Raw genomic sequence first — 13,166 nt, 5'->3', positions numbered from 1 at the left:
GAATAGGCTTATCCCATGGGTCATTCTTTCCCATAGAAAAAAAATACAGAGTTAAATCAGAGAAGTATCATCCAAAGATTCTAAACTAAATAATTCCTGCTTCTGAGATGAGGTGCATTTTGGTGACTTGCTTTCTTTTTCTTGCCTGCACCAGCATCTCACTGAGAGAAGCATACGTGTTTGCTCATAACCTGGGACGAACAGTCTCCTAAGACAGCATCAATTACCGGGCCCAAGATCTACACAGCAGTGTTAGTTGTGTGGGTTAAGTGGAGGGTAAATTCAAATCCTCACTGTTTTCATGGAATAATCACTAATGAATATAATCATGTTCCAACATAATTTGCTTCATTTGCAAGTTGGCAGGAACAAAAAAAAAAAAGGCAGCTTTCTTTAGAAATGATTAGACCATGGTTATTAGGGTGAGGTCATTGTTTTACAATTAAGTCATTTTTTTCCCCTTACAGTTATAATAATAGTGATGGATCCCAGAATCTTGTAGCTGGCTCTTTGGCAAAAGGAGGAGATCAGATTTTCAGAGTGTGGGCTGCCTTCCCTGAGTTGAAGGAATAGTTTCCCACACTCGAGGTTGCTGGTGGGTAATGGCCCCTTCATACCACAGGCATTACTCTCTGTGTCAGGCCTGTGCTGCCAAGCCAGCTCACAGGGCTCTCCAGCTTGCAGCTGAAGCCTTTACAATGCGATCAAGAGAAAGATTTTTTTAATTTAAGCCCCAGATTGGATTTACTGTCACCTGATCTGTCCTACACTAGCAGGGGGGAGAGATAGTCTTCAAAGGAAGAGAAGACAGCATAGCCAACGATTTTGTGCTCCCCATGAAAGAAAAATATCTTCCCCCTTGGGGTCAGGAAAAGTTATCAGCTTCAGACCTCTAGCATGGGATTTAAAATCCCATAGCATTATTTTTGCCTGCATAGTCATCTTTTTTTAAGTTATGTTTTTATCTCTTTTCCTCTCTCATAAACAAAACATTGCATGATCTTCACAGACCTATTTTTGGCAAACTCTAAAAAATCTGTAAAATATTTAAAGTCATCATAGGGAAAAAACAAAAATTATCTGCTAGAACTAAAACCATCAGATTCTGGATAATCACTGAGTTCCGTTGCTCCATTAAAGATTGTTTTTCTCTGTTCTTGGGCTTAAAATGAAGAAACAGTTGGAAGAGTCTTAAAGCAGGAGATGACACTTGTGTTCTCTCAACACTTTTTCTGTGCATAATTTTTCTTCCATAGTGGTAGTCATGCAATAGTATACCCTGCTTTTCTTTTATTAACATTTTTTGTTTTAACATGAAGACTGGTCGTTGGCCTGATTTAAAGGGACCATTTTCCTTTGGTAATTAACAAGCTAAAATAAAGTCGTTGTGATTCAGAGAGACCAGCAAGGATGGGAAAATATGTGAATGACTTCTCCATTCCAGTGGGAACCTGGATGAAAACCCTCCTTTTGGAAGCCAAGAAGGCAAAGTTCCATTTTTTCTTGGCAAGACACTTTATGAGATTCTGAGTGTCTTTGGACCCTTCATTTTGGTAGCTTGGAATGAGCCTGAGAACACTTTCATGCTCCAGTGATTTCAGAATCTCTCCCCTAACAACAAAGACTCCAATTCCTAGCATTTGATCTAATTTCTCAAGGCCAGGGTGAGTGCGTGTTTTCATCCATCCCACGTCCTCTTTCACTTGCCCCTCACACACCAATTGTAAGTTTCACAGAAAGAGGGTTTATCACTCACGAGGCAATTTATAGGTTCAGGAATGACCTCGATATCCAGTTATTATTTCTCTGAAAAAGGGCAGCTGCCACTACAAAAAAAAATGCATGTTATATTTTATTCCGCTCTCTTTTCTTTAGTGGAATATACTGTGGGTGCTTTGGGAACACATATGCTATTGGCTCATCTACAGCTAGACACAACTTTTTAAAGATATATATGTGTATTTTCTGTATAAATTAGTCTAACCCCAGAGAGAAATAGTTTCTTCCTTGGGGACCATGAGTGGTGACTATATGCTGCCTAAAGCTGTGTTCTCTCTCCTTTTGGCACTGAATATGTGCTGTTTTTACCTCTATTGATGGTATAAATCCCATATGTTGAATACCTATGAAAACAGGGCATTTCAGTTGGCACATCAGATGGGAGAGTTGGATGGGGTCAGGAAACTTGAAATCCTGCTTTAAAGCAGTCAGGAGAGCCATTGTTGAAATTATCAATGTGTTGGCTCCTGGGAAGGCTGTGGAAGTGGATGAGAAGTGACCTAAGGAAGCCCAGTCTTCAGTCAAGTGGGAGGCCAGGGGACTAACTTGGTGGTGATTTGGAGTCCCTTCTATGACCACCCCCCAAGTCCAGCCTCAGGGACATCATGTCCTCTCTGTAACTACTCTCACCTGCTGGCCCAAGACCATTCTTTGAATTTTCCAAAACACTCTGAGAGAGACTGGGCTGGAGCATTTAAAGAGGGTCCTCCTGCAAAAGAAATAAAATAATACACAGCTGTATAAAATGCCCTGAATTTGGAGCTTGCTCTTGGGCCTCCCTCGCCAGCTCTAGGCTTGCATACATGTGGCAAGATCACTGACCCCTCGTAGCCTGCAGGGAAGTGTGCTCAGACTCCTGGGAGCCCAGACCTAATCCCCTATGAAGTTCCAGGTTCCTGTCCTTGAGCCCATGTTTTCCCTGCACATCTGACACTAGAAAATGTCTCCTTTCCTTAAAGGAGAGCCCAGCTCCATTCACAGGGCAGGGCCTTCCCACAGCCTCAACAAGACCACCATGTCAGAATCCCACAGCCCGATATCGTGGAAGGAACACCCTCAGTGGCAGGAAGTGATAACACACCCCAGGAGAGGGCCAATCAACCCTGAATATTCATCGGAAGGACTGATCCTGAAACTGAAGCTCCAATACTTTGGCCACCTATGCGAAGAGCTGACTCATTGGAAAAGACCCAGATGCTGGGAGGGATTGGAGGCAGGAGGAGAAGGGGACGACAGAGGATGAAACGGCTGGATGGCATCACTGACTCAATGGACGGGAGTTTGAGCAGGCTCCGGGAGATAGTGAAGGTCAGGGAAGCCTAGCATGCTGCAGTCCCTGGGGTCGCGGGGTCGGACACGACTGAGCGACTGAACTGGACTGAACTGCGAGGGGGCGGGTGCTCCTGTGCTAAGGAGCTCATGGCAGCTCGGCCCGGAGGAGGCAGGCTGCGGCGGGGAACGAGGAGGACAAGGACGGGCCTCCAGGTTCTGTAACAAGGAGGACTCCTGCTGCGCTCAGACAGCCATGTGGAGAAGAAGCCGCTGCTGTTCTGTGGCCGGCGCTTCTCCCGGGGTTGCGTTCCCGGCGGCCGCTGTCTCCGAGGCAGCCATCACAGCTGTGCGTCTGCAAGGCTCCTCGCGCACAGGCCCTGCAGGAGGCCTGAGGCAGGTCGCCCCGCTTACACAGGAGAGGGTGAATTCTTGCTTTGCCTGGCTGTAAGGAAGAAAGAATTTCAGTTGAGCTGCTCACAGGTTCTGAGGACTCTGTGTGTGTGTGTGTATGTGTGATTATAAGCTGAATCTCAGCATTCCTTCTTCAAGCCCACATTCCATTACCCAGTTGGCTTCCAGGAGCCCTCCCAAGAGAAACAGCTGCTTGATGCCTTAAAGAGGAAATGTGAAAAGCACTTGAGGGCCAGAACTTTAGAATCCACGGGGTTGATCACTTCCTCTCGGCTTATGAAAACAAACACCATTAACTCCTTTCTTTCTCAACACAAACACAATTCCCAAATGGTTGCTTTTCTCCCAGACTCAGCTCTTATAAAGCTAAGGTGATACCAGTTTGCCTGTGAGTTGTGCATGCTGCTAATAAAATCAGTTCTTGATATTATGGCATGGGTACCATTGATCATCATGCTACAATTGAAAAATGATGCAGAGCTGAAGACCAGATGATATCTGCTTGAGACTAGGAAGTTTCCTGTCTCCCCTCTGAGAGGCACGAAGTGTCAGTCTAACAAGCAACGACTGATTTGGAAATACTAATTGTTCACTTTGGGTAGCTAATTGCCCCCTAGGACTAATAAATGCATTGTAGTTTGTCTCCATTTGGGGTTCTTTAATTAGGCAAGTTACAGAGCCAGCAATATAGTTCATAATACGTGAAGAATTTTTTTCTCAGAAGATGTGTTAGTGATAGAGGGATAGAGTGTTTCATTTGGTTTTCAAGTTTGAGAAAATGCAAGAATTAATTAGATGTGAAGCATCTTCTTGTCCCTAATACACACACACACATGCACGCACACACTCATACTTTATTGTGGCTTTTTTCTCCCCTTTTTCCTCCCTCTCTCCTTTTCTTTCTTTCTTAGATTACTCATATCCTTAAGGGTTGAGAAGACAGTAGACTCAGAAACAAAATCTCAGAGGAGTATGTAGATATGGATTAGAAGTCTTTTCATTTTGATTTCTCTCATCATCATTGAGTTCATTCATTTGCCTCTGAATGTTCTTTTGTAAAAGGCGATTTTCATTAGAATTGTTTTCTTTCCCTGAATTTCTGCCTCAACATTTTCATGTAGTGGATAATGTGTATCTGTGTGCATGAGTGCTTTAAAACCAAGAGTAAATTTTTCTGAATGATGAAAATTATGTGTAATGACATCAATGCCATTCAATTGGGTTATTTTGCACATTCTTCAGCAAAGGAATTCATCCCAGGACTGGTTTATTCTTACTGTAACTAGCTTCTCATTGCTAGCTTTAAATGCCAAATAGAAAATGATTTTCAATTCCCCTAAATATTTGCAGATCTAGTAGACATAAAATAATAAAGGGACTATACTGTAGTGAAAAAAACTTTAAGGAGAGATGACTGTATATCAACCATGGTTAGGTTTGTAGCACATCTCATATGACTTATCAACAAACAGGTAAAAGATCCTTAACCCACAGAGCACTACGAATACTTTTCTAATGAAAAAATAAATTGGTTAAAAGCAGAGTGATTTTGTAAATTTAGCTAAAAGTTGCTGTTGCTACTAGTTTACTAACATCCAAAGATTATCACACACTTTTTCTTATACCATTCACTCATTCACCAAATATTTATTGAGCCCTTACTCTCTGTTATGTATTTATACTATTTGAAATACAGATGGCCCCTGTTCTTGAGGAGTTTACAGTCTAGTGGGGGGGACAAATAAACAGTTCTGCTGAAATAAAAGTACTGCTGAGTGTCAGGAAGAAGGCCAAGGGCAATGCAGTGGAGAATTCTCTCCCTGGAGGCAGGATGTTGATTTTAGCCAATTTGTCATGGTCCAAAGTCCAGCTTCATGGGCTCAGAAACCTTAGCATAGGTTGTCTCTCACAAGAGGACTCACTTTGACCAGGTAATTAGAGTAATGACTACTAAAATAGAATATCAATTTATTAATTTTTTTTCTGAGAAATAGAGCTGCCTGAGGGACTACACCCTTAAATCCGATGGCCAGCCTCTCAAAGGCAGCCACAGCAGGAGCTAAGATATAATCACAAGGTTTCTCGGTAAGCAGGAAATTGAAGAAATTTGTGTCTGATGAAAGATTATAAGATATTGTAATGACAGCAGGCTATAATTATAATGATAGTCCAGTGAATTCACTTCCTAACGTGGATGGACCCTCTGTGAGGACCAGTCAGAACTTTGGACAAGAGCACGCACTGCAGTGGATAGTGGGCACCCACAAAAGGCATGGCCGGAGCTAGCCCCTTCTAGACCCCATCCCTAGTTGCCATCCAGTTGTTGACTGGGCTGGGAATCATCTGGTGTGCACAGTTACAGCCAACCTGGGGGTCTAAGACCTGATTTGGGGATGCCTAAAGCTTATACAAGTTTCTGGGACCTCTTAAAGAAACAGTATCCCTTTGCAATTAAAAATTAAGTAAGAATGTGAAGGGTTATTTGAAAGATTCCCATGCAAGATTCTCACTCACTTGGAAAATCCACCTCTACAAACCAGTTGTTAAATTATGAAAATACTTCTATACTAGTTGCTAAAAGGATGCTGTCCCAACTGCTGTCGCACTGGTCATCCTGGCCCCTCTCTCCCCAGGAAAACCCAGTCCTTGCCACATTTCAGCAATGAAAGTATGAAAGCTGAGACTGTAACATCTGTTCTGATCATTGTGGTGGTTTGTTGGTCAGTCATATCCAACTCTTGAGACCCCACAAACTGTAGCCCACCAGACTCCTCTGTCCATGGAATTTTCCAGGCAAGAATACTAGAGTAGGTTGCCATATCCTTCTCCAGTGGATCTTCCTGACCCAGGGATCGAACTTGGGTCTCCTGCATTGCAGGTGGTCTGCTGCATTGCAGAAGAATCATAGTGGTTGGCAAATATTTTTAACAAGTCTCTGTCTTTAAGGCACTTTGTATATATTTCTTACATGTCGTATATTAATTTGCCATTTGGCTCTCAGTGTTAGCCCCTTACTTGAAATTCTTGACAGAAACCTCAAGGTAACCTCTAAATATTGACAATTAACATACGTCAGAAATAATTAAAATTCCTTTTACAATGCTCTCTCTCTGTATTTCCTAATAGAGCAGAGTGGAAGCTTTTATTGCCTAAGAAATACTAGGTTCTATCTAGGGCATTTCCAAAAAGAAACCCTAAGAAAAAAGCCCAGTGAGGGAAGTAGTGAGGAATGGTCACAGCACACGTTCCCAAAAGATTGGGGAAGAAGGCAATAAGGAATTTTCTTGTTTGTTTTTTGTCTTATTTTGGTTTATTTTTTAATCAAGAGCCAGTACAAACCTTTCCCCAGGGGAGAATTGAATTATTATTAAGAGAAGAAAGAATAAATACTCAGAGAACAACACACAGCAAATGCATTCTCAAAACTTGTAGCTCTTTTGGGGTATAACATTGAGAATTCAAAATCTACTCCCTCCTCATTCAGGCCCTTTGTGTGTGGGGGTGGGGAGAATGTGCCTATATTTTTTTAATAAAATAAACAATTGCTATCTTGACTTTGTAACTTGGTTTTCCACAAATCCATCACCAACTTGGTGTAATGTACCCCTTAGAACACTTGCAACATTTTCAACTGCATCAAGTTAAAAAGAATAGTTTATTAAAGCAGTCACATTGCCCCACAATTCTCAGAGGGAGATTCATTTGTCTCTAAAGCACCTCCCTATAATTTGTAGCTGTATGTTTCCCAAGGGGAAGATATACAAAGGACACAGTGAGAAAATACGCTTCTTATTTAAGCTGTGAAGTGTTGATAGAACTACCATCTGCTGACAGTCAGTGGCAACCGCTGGCCACGTGAAAAGCAAACAAACATTGCCTTTTCCTACCTTCTGTCCTTTTAAACTAATCTGTACAAAGTCCACAATTAGGATCCAATATTTTCCATCCTGAGGAAGCATAGTATGTGGTTATGGACTTTTCCGGGCAAGGATACTGGAGTGAGTTGCCATTTCCTTCTCCATAGAGGTTTTAATCTATATACTTTTTAGTCCTAAATGGTGGACCAAAAAATTAAAAAAGAAAAAAAAAAAAAAAAAAGAATAAAGAATTTACCTAGCACACAGCTTGGCTCACAATGAATGTTTGATGAATGACGGAATGAATGAATGAGCAAGCCAGGAAGTCAGCTTTGAGAAGGCTCACAGACTGGAAAACTAAATTTGCATTCTGGTTCTAGAGCAAAGGATGGACAGTTTTGCTGAATGCATATCTGGTGGCATCATTTCTATGAAGAGAGGAGCCACTGCTCATAATGAATGCTAAGGCAAAGACTATGGATGTGAGCACGTGCATGTGTGTGTGTGTGTGTGTGTGTGTGTGTGTGTGTGTGTGTGTGTGCATGTATATGGCCATGGGCGCACTCACAGGAGAGACTGAAAGGAACCGGCAGTAGCATTTCGGAGCTACTGTGCAAACAGCTCATGTGCAAACAGTCTATGCAATCACAAGCAAGGAGTTCAATGCTTCCTGGAGGCACCAAGGTTCCATGCCAAAAGCATGGACACAGTTTGGAACCAGGTAGACAAGACCACCAATCTGTGACTTACCAGTCATTTGACCTTGACCTCCCTAAACCTCAGTTAAACTCATCCTTCCAGGGTGAGAATAACACTTACCTCTCCAGGGTGTTACTTAGAAACTGCGGTGGTGACAGCAAGCATTTGCATGGCATTAATTATGTGCCAGGCACTGTTCAAACTATTTAATATAGTCTCCTCATTTAAACCTTACAAAAACCATATAAGGCCAAAATCTCCCCTCACAAATGAGGAAAACGGAGGCAGAAAGAGGTTAAGTAATTGCCTAAAGTGTACGGCATAGGGTACATTGCACACAGTAGGTTCTCAAAGGATTATAATTGATGTTATTTATTTTCGCAGTTCTAAGTGCTTCACATTCATTCTCTCAGCTGGGCCTAAGAACAACACCTGGCATATAGCAGGCATTTGATAAATATTTGTTAAATGTATGAGTGAATCTTCACAGTATAGAAGAATTCACTGAGGCTTAGATAAGAAAGTCATTTGCCCAAAATTACATGCCAGAATATGCCACCAGGTTGATGCTTTTGAACTGTGGGTAGAAAAGACTCCTGAGAGTCACTTGGACAGCAAGGAGGTCAAACCAGTCAATTCTAAAGAAAATCAGTCCTGAATATTCTTTGGAAGGACTGATGCTGAAACTTCAATACTTTGGCCTCCTGATGTGAAGAGCCAACTCATTGGAAAAGACCCTGATGCTGGGAAAGACTAAAGGCAAAAGGAGAAGCAGGAGGCAAAGGATGAGATGGTTAGATGGCATCACCAATTTAATGGACAGAAATCTGAGCAAACTCTGGGAGATAGTGAAAGATGGGGAAGCCTGGCGACCTGCAGTTTAAAGAGTCAGACACGGCTTAGCAAGTGAATAACAACTACAACAAACCTACAGACCTCCAACAACAAACCTACAACAGACCTCCTGGGTCACTGAGAGGAGAGGCCCAGAGAGTGAAAAGGACACCACACCTGGATGCCTCAGGACCACCAGAACTGTAGCTCAGACAGATCACCTTTGTATTTGTTCAGAGAACGTGGAATCCACAGTCTTTTCTTTCTCTTGCTCTGTCTTTTTTATTCCACCCGTGATATCTGCCTCAGCCCCTAAAAATCTTTTCTCTGTGATCCCAAGTTTCTCATTCTGGCTAGCAGAGGGGAAAATATTAAAAATCATACTCCGGACTGTCCATCATTTAGCTAAGACTTCTTGAGGGTTCTTAAGCAATCAGCCATTTGAGGCTTAGGATTGTATTTGAGGGGAAGAGGGCTGTAATGAGCTGGGTGAATAAGTATGTGATCCATTTTAATACAGTTCTCACAAGCTGCAAATAACAAGGTCCAAAAAATCTAAGTCTTAAAAGAAAACCAGTTTGAAAAAGGAATGATTTTTTCCTCAGAGTATTATACATTGGTTGACCTGTAATTGAACGTTAATTATGAATTAATTAACTTTACATGCATCATTTCTATAATATTGATAAAGGGACTGAGCTTTCAGAAACTATTTCTTTGATTTAGAATGAAAGAATAGTGGGTCTTAGCTTCCAGCTTGGTGAACTAATTATTGAATGCTGTCATTCTCAGTATTTCAATACCTTGAGGTGATTAAGCATGGATCAAAGCTAAAATTAAAAAGAAAAGCCCATTACCAAATACTAAACAGCTCCAGTAACTTCATGTCAGTCTCTGAAGGACATTCGTGTCTTGTTATGACAAGGAATTATTCATAATGTGTGCCTAGCATATAGATGACATCCTTTATTTGAAACAATAAAAGAGTCATCCTTACTAGCTGATGGAAATAAATATGCAAAATTTAAAGGGAAGGAGGGGAAAAAATGACCAACCAGTAGGCTTCTGTAATAATTGCTTGTCACCGTAACATCAACTAGTTCATCCTTTTAGGAACTGTTATGTGGCTAAGCCATTATGTTCTCTGGATGGAAAAAATGCAGTAATTCATAGAAAAGCAATGACAGGATTCTGCTATCTACCTAATAGTATTGACTAGATAGGAGAATTATGGCTTGTAAGCAAAGAGTGATTCTATATTTGGAATTGTTTTTGTTGTCTTTTTACCCAATCAGAATGTTTCTCATTTAAAAAATATCAATACCCTTAAAAAAATATCAAAGAGACTGCCACCAGTGTTTTGATCTGACTATAAAAGTGCACAGCTTCCAGATTCATTCCCAATTACTTTCTTCCTGAAACCTCTGCTGTTGTGGGAAGGGAACAGGGAAGAGATGCTAGGCGTTACTGCCCCTTGCTGGTCACCCTGAAGAAAATCTGAGCATCGGGATTGCCAGAGCCCGGGTTTTAATGAATGGTGTGGCATGTTTTATTCAATGACTCGGAAGCCAAATCGATTGAACCTGAACATTTGTAGCCAGCCTTAACAAGTGTTCTAAGGATGAAATGATGCATTTGGAAATACACATATGCTTTTAGAGAGGAAAGAGTTCAATACAAAGACAAACCACATGTTAAATCTTAGCCTAACCTCAAAATAAATCTAGGTAAATATTCCTGTGAATGCACACTTAAGACTCTTCCTAACCCCAAAGTATGATTTTTGCTTGATTACACCTGCAAAAGGGCTTCCCTGGTGATTCAGATGGTTAGAAACCCGCTTGCAATGTGGGAGACGTGGGTTCAATCCCTGGGTTGGGAAGACCCCCCAGAGGAGGGGGGTGTGAGGAGGAGGAGGGAGTGGCAACCCACTCCAGTATTCTTTCCTGGAGAATCCCCATGGACAGAAGAGCCTGGTGGGCTATGGTCCATGGGATCACGAAGAGTTGGACACGACTGAGCGACTAAGAACACAAATGTCTACAAAAATGTAAATCGTGTGACTTTTCTGGCAGTCCAGTGGTTAAAACTTCACACTTCCAACACAGGGGGCCACAGGTTTGAACCCTGATGGGAGAACTAAGATCCCACATGCTGCACAGTATGCCCTAATAAAAAACAGAAAATGTGAATGACCTTTCAAACCATAAGGGAAAGAATAGATACCAAAAAAAATTCCTAATGGAATTCTCAACTCAAGTTAATTTCCAAAAATGATACAAAAACTTCTATCTACAGAGGAATTGTTGTTTAAACACTAAGTCATGTCCAGCTGTTTTGTGGCCCCATGGTCTGTAGCCTGTCAGGCTCCTCTGTCCATGGGATTTTTCAGGCAAGAATACTGGAGTTGGCTGCCATTTCCTTCCCCAGAGGATCTTCCTGACCCAGGAATCAAACCCACGTCTCCTGCATTGGCGGGAGGATTCGTTACTGCTGAGCCACGAAGGAAGCCAATGTATTGCTATCTACAGTAATACATTAGATCATTGATACTATAATTTTACTTTCAGTTCAGTTCAGTTGCTTAGTCGTATCTGACTCTTTGCGACCCCATGGACTGCAGCACGCCAGGCTTCCCTGTCCATTGCCAACTCCCGGAGTTTACACAAACTCATGTCCATTGAGTTGGTGATGCCATCCAACCATCTCATCCTCTGTCATCCCCTTCTCCTCCTGCTTTCAATCTTTCCCAGCTTCAGGGTCTTTTCCAGTGAGTCAGTTCTTTGCATCAAGTGACCAAAGTATTGGAGATTCAGCTTCAGCTTCAGTCCTCCCAATGAATATTCAGGATTGATTTCCTTTTGGATGGACTGGTTGGATCTCCTTGTGGTCCAAGGGACTCTCAATAATCTTCTCCAACACCACAGTTCAAAAGCATCGATTCTTCTGCACTCAGCTTTCTTGATAGTCCAACTCTCACATCCATACATGATCACTGGAAAACCATAGCCTTGACTAGACGAACCTTTGTTGGCAAAGTAATGTATCTGCTTTTTAATATGCTGTCTAGGTTGGTCATAACTTTTACTTTATGTCTAGGTTATCATAATTTTACTTTAATTATACTATAATTTTAACAAAAGGATTATGGCTTTTGAGCTGTTTATCTTTTTTAGGGTATGACAACGTTACTTTTATAATTTTGGGGAGTAGCACCATGTAGCTTGTGGGACCCTACTTGCTTCCTCCTTAGCACAGAGTCCTAACCAGTGGATGGCCAGGGAATTCCCTATTTTCATAATTTAAAAACAACAGCCATAACATGACTACACTTAACAAGCTGTCCATCATACCTAATTAATTCTTAGGATTCTATAGTGACACATCAGGACAAATCTATCAATCTTGTTTGAAACCAGAATTCAGCTTGGAATTAGATCTCCTCCCTGACAAGGTACCCATCAAGAACTTGGATTAAGTTCTTTCAGCCATCTTGGATCTTGTAGAGGTCTGCTGGGAACAGGACTTCGAAAACGACAAATATGTCTGGAAGGCTGTGGTCCAAGGCCATTTTTGCTGGCCATAAATGGGGTCTACGGAACCAGAGGGAACACACTGCTCTCCTGAAAATTGAAGTTGTATGTGCCCGAGATAAAATTGAATTCTCTCTAGGCAAGAGATGTGCTCATGTGTACAAAGCAAAAAGCAACACAGTAACTCCTGGTGGAAAACCTGACAAAACCAGAGTAATCTGGGGAAAGATAACTCGAGCTCATGGAAATAGTGGCTTGGTTCGTGCCAAATTCCAAAGTAACCTTCCCGCTAAGGCCATTGGACACAAAATCCGTGTGATGCTGTACATTTCAAGGATTTAAACTTATTGAAAATAAATAAAAGTGTGGATTTGTCCTATTAAAAAAAAGAAGAAGAACTTGGATTAACAAGAGCCAGCTCTTGGGGCTGGAAAAAGTCTGTTCAGGCAAAGTAATGCTGAGACATACAGGTACCAGCACATGGCAGATTTGCAGGTCAACCCCAGATGCCTCAGTGAGCAGATAAAACCTGGCAAGACACCAGAGAGAGATGACCCTTCAAAAGCATAAGAACTTCAAGGGACCCACAGTGTCCAAAACAATCCTGAGAAATTAGAACAAAGTTGGAGTATTCACACTTCTCAATTTCAAAACTTAACTACAAAGCTACAATTATCAGTGAGAGCTGGACCATAAACAAAGCTGAGCGCCAAAGAACTGATGCCTTTGAACTGTGGTGTTGGAGAAGACTCTTGAGAGTCCCTTGGACAGCAAGATCAAA

General features: G+C 41.7%; 1 pseudogene; it reads left to right on the top strand.

The window, feature by feature from the left end:
- The first annotated feature begins 12,394 nt into the window (after positions 1–12,394).
- Positions 12,395–12,748, top strand: LOC136163317 (large ribosomal subunit protein eL33 pseudogene; annotated as a pseudogene).
- Positions 12,749–13,166: the final 418 nt, after the last annotated feature.

The sequence above is a fragment of the Muntiacus reevesi genome, chromosome 3 (genome assembly GCF_963930625.1).
Source record: "Muntiacus reevesi chromosome 3, mMunRee1.1, whole genome shotgun sequence".
In the NCBI taxonomy this organism is placed as follows: Eukaryota; Metazoa; Chordata; class Mammalia; order Artiodactyla; family Cervidae; genus Muntiacus; species Muntiacus reevesi.
Note: the sequence above shows the minus strand (reverse complement) of the source record. Positions and strands in the feature narration are given on the sequence as shown.